This window comes from Wolffia australiana, chromosome 7 (genome assembly GCF_029677425.1).
Source record: "Wolffia australiana isolate 7733 chromosome 7, ASM2967742v1".
Taxonomy (NCBI): Eukaryota; Viridiplantae; Streptophyta; class Magnoliopsida; order Alismatales; family Araceae; genus Wolffia; species Wolffia australiana.
The window spans coordinates 11637701-11641879 of NC_135841.1; the positions used below are offsets into that span (position 1 = coordinate 11637701).

General features: G+C 38.5%; 1 pseudogene; it reads right to left on the reverse strand.

The window, feature by feature from the left end:
* Positions 1-708: 708 nt before the first annotated feature.
* Positions 709-802, reverse strand: LOC144706240 (small nucleolar RNA R71; annotated as a pseudogene).
* Positions 803-4179: the final 3377 nt, after the last annotated feature.

A 4179-nucleotide genomic window follows, 5' to 3' on the forward strand; every position in this document is an offset into this window, starting at 1 on the left:
AATTCGGATAAACCAACGACACTAATTAATGAAGTTAACTCATCACTAATTACCCCAAAATCTGAATTATCAACTGGCACCGTTGCCGGGGAGCACGGTGATTGTTTTTAGTGAATTTGTATTTTTTCCTCTTTTGCCAAAGTTGAGGGCAGCTAACCCTCAACAAACGGTACTTCTAACTACTTTTTTGGAGATTGATGGTCTTAACAAGGTCTAAGGCTGGGACTAGTGTTGAGGAAGATCTAAACACTCAATATCCTGCTCTTCTAGCAACACTTACAGCTCAAGATAAAGAAGAAGTCGATATGGCAGAAGATGGTCAGCCACCACAAGGGACGAGAAGGACGATGCTGGATAGATCTACTCCATCAAGAAGTCTACGGCAAACCGGCATCAACATCAATGTAGGTGAGGGGGTTATGTTTAGGTATGACAATGCCCTACTGAACTCTCTCCCTGAATTTACTGGTCATTCTTCTCAAAACCCCTTAGAATTTCTTGATGATTTTCATATTCGATGTTCCTCTCAAAATATTCCTGGTTTAACTACTGAAGCTTTAAAAATGAAATATTTTCCGCTTACTTTGAAAGATAAGGCTTTCGCATGGTATAGAAATTTAGGCATAACATTTAACTCATGGGAAGAAATGCAGAATAAATTTCTACATAAATATTATCCCCTTTCCAAAACTAATTTTTATAGAAAAGAAATTCAGAAATTTTATCCCCATGATCATGAAGCATTTAGTGAATCATGGGAAAGGTTCAATGAATTAATCCGAAAATGCCCTCACCATGGAATAGAAAAATGTCAGCTAGCTGAAATTTTTTATGAATCACTTCCTGATATTTTTAAAAGTAAAGTGAATCAAATAGCTGGTGGCTCGTTCTATATGGCTTATGAGGATGAAGTCTTTGATCTTTTGGAAAGGGTGGCTGAAACTGACCTACAGGAAATAGGAGCAAGTCAAAATGGAAGAAATGCCAACCCAAAACGAGGAGTGCTGCAAGTAACTTCAAAGGAAGCTGATCTTCATGCAGGGATAAGAGAAACCAACAAGAAACTTGAAGAATTGACTTCCACTCTAAAGAATGCTTTTCTCCCTAACTCACCCCTTGTGAAAGCACAGATTTGTTCTATATGTTCAAGCAGAGATCATGAGGATGGAGCATGCCAACTTGGAGAGGAGGAGGTCCATTTGTTGAACCACAACCAACAGCCTTGGGGAGGACCAAAGAGGACCATCTACAACAACCAAGGAATCTACTCCCAAGGAACCAAGGCCCCTTTCCAGCAACGAGTCCAATTCCAGACCCCACCACAGCAGTCTTATCAAGCAGCTCCACAAAACCAGGTACAAGATTTGTCCACTCTAACACCTGTAATCTCTCACATGATAGAGCAACAGAATCGAAGGCTACGGGAAGAAATGGAGATGCGCATGCAAGCCATGATGGAAACACAGACAAAAATGATGATGGATGCGCAAGAGCAGACCAGACAGCTATTGGAGAGCTTGAAGCAAAGAACAGCTGGCCATGGAGGTAAGGGAGTTGAATCCAACTCCCACTCAGGTCGATTTCCAACTCAACCTTCCATTAATCCCAAAAATTTATGTCATTTACAAGATGAAACCCTATATCATGACAATGAGGAAGATCTTGAAGAAATTCAAGCCATTTCAAAATTGAGAAATGGCAAGGAACTTCAAGATCCTCACCGAGGCAAGGAAAAAACAAAATTGGAGGAAAATAACCTAAGAGAAGGAGAGGCTCCATCACCTAGTGTGGAACCCATACCTTCAACCTACACCCTCCCATTCCTTATCCTTCGGCCTTAAAACCCTTAAGTCTTCTCCTGATTATGTGTATAGGCGCCTCGAGAATTTCACGCAAGCCACTATGTCAATAGCCGTAGAGGCTATGATTAAATGTGCACCTTCTTTAAAGAAATATTTAAAGGATTCATGCACATCGAGGAAAACCAAGGAGATAGTTAAGCTTTCTGAAAATGCCTCTAGTATCTTAAACTCTGTTCCCATTAAAAAGAAAGATCTAGGAGCTCCTTTTATTACATGTGAAATTGGAGGAAAGATTTTTACTAGAGTATTATTAGATACAGGAGCTAGTATTAGTATTATTCCAAAAGTTTTATATGAGGAATACGGTTTTGGGGAATTAGAGGAAATCTGCATGGATCTATTGCTAGCTGATGGAACAATTAGACAACCAGAGGGTAGGTTATCTGATGTGATGATAAACGTTGAAAATTGTGAGATCCCCGTCGATTTTATTGTAACTGAGGTAAAGGTAAAGGGAGATCTAAGTGTAGCGCCTATCATTCTAGGAAGACCCTTCTTGGTGACAGCTAGAACAATCATGGATTGGGAAAAAGGGACTGTTGAATTTAAGGTTGGAGAGGAAAGAGTTAAATTAGACATTTCCAAGATGATGAAATGTCCTAAAGGGAGTAACAAAGAGTTAAAATTTTGTGATGAAGAGGAGGATGATGTTGATGCTATTCGAGGGTTTTTATTGAGAGTAGATGATGCCAACGAGGAAAGAGTAGAACCTGAGCCTCCTACACTCTCCCTAGATTTGAACTTAGAGCTTAAACCTCTCCCATCATCTTTAAAATATGCATTTTTAGATTCTAGAAATTCCTTACCTGTGATTATTTCCTCGTCCCTTACTCCTTCACAAGAAAATGATTTGCTTAAGGTATTAAGAGAGCATAAAGGAGCATTAGGATGGACATTTGAAGATATTAGAGGAATCCCTTCATCAATTTATGAACACAGAATATTTTTAGAAGAAGATTCTAAACCTTCTAGGGAGCACCAACGTAGGCTGAACCCACATATGAGGGAAGTATTAGAGAATAAAATATTAAAATGGCTAGATGCAGGTATTATTTGTGCCATTTCTAATAGTGAATGGGTCAGCCCTGTTCACATGGTGCCAAAGAAATCTGGAGTAACAGTAGAGATCAATGAAAAGGGAGAAGAAATCCAAAAGAGGCTGATAACTGGATGGAGGGTATGTATTGACTATAGAAAATTAAATAAGGCTACAAAGAAAGACCATTATCCCCTTCCTTTCATTGATCAAATTTTAGAAAAACTATCAGGACAGAATTTCTTTTGTTTTCTTGATGGTTATTCAGGATATAATCAAGTTAACATTCATCCTGATGATCAAGAGAAAACAACTTTTACTAGCCCTGTAGGTACATATGCCTTCAGGCGCATGCCTTTTGGCCTATGTAATGCTCCAGCCACCTTCCAAAGATGCATGAACTCTTTATTCTCTGATTTAGTAGGTGATTGTTTAGAAATTTTTATGGATGATTTTTCTGTATTTGGAGATTCTTTTGAAAATTGCCTTCTAAATCTTACTAAAGTTCTTCAAAGATGCATTGAAAGTAACCTTGTGCTAAGTTGGGAAAAATTTCATTTTATGGTACAGGAGGGAGTGGTATTGGGGCACAAGGTCAGCAATCATGGACTGGAAGTGGACAAGGCCAAAATAGAAGTCATCCAGGGCCTTCCACTCCCCACAAATCTAAAAGCCCTTAGAGGGTTCCTCGGCCATGCAGGTTTCTATAGGAGGTTCATTCAAAACTTTGCTAAAATTTCCAAACCTCTTACTAATTTCCTTTCTAGTAAAACTAATGAAATCACTTTGGATAAAAGTGCTATTTCTGCTTTTGAAGAGCTGAAGAAGGCTCTCACACATGCACCTATTTTGCAAGCTCCAGATTGGAGCTTGCCATTTGAAATCATGTGTGATGCCTCGGATTTTGTTGTAGGGGCAGTCTTAGGTCAGAGGAAAGAGAAAAAACCTGTGGCCATATATTATGCTAGCAGAACTTTAATTGATGCACAACTCAATTACTCTACCACAGAAAAAGAACTGCTAGCTGTAATTTTTGCTTTAGAAAAATTTCGACCTTATTTGCTTTGTAGTAAAATAATAGTCTACACTGATCATGCGGCATTAAAATATCTTTTATCTAAAAAGGAAGCTAAACCTAGGCTTATCAGATGGATTTTATTATTACAGGAATTTGACATAGAAATTCAAGATAAAAAGGGCTGTGAAAATTATGTTGCTGATCATCTTTCTAGGATCAAAGTAAATGACTCCTCACTTATCCATGAAGCATTTCCGGATGAG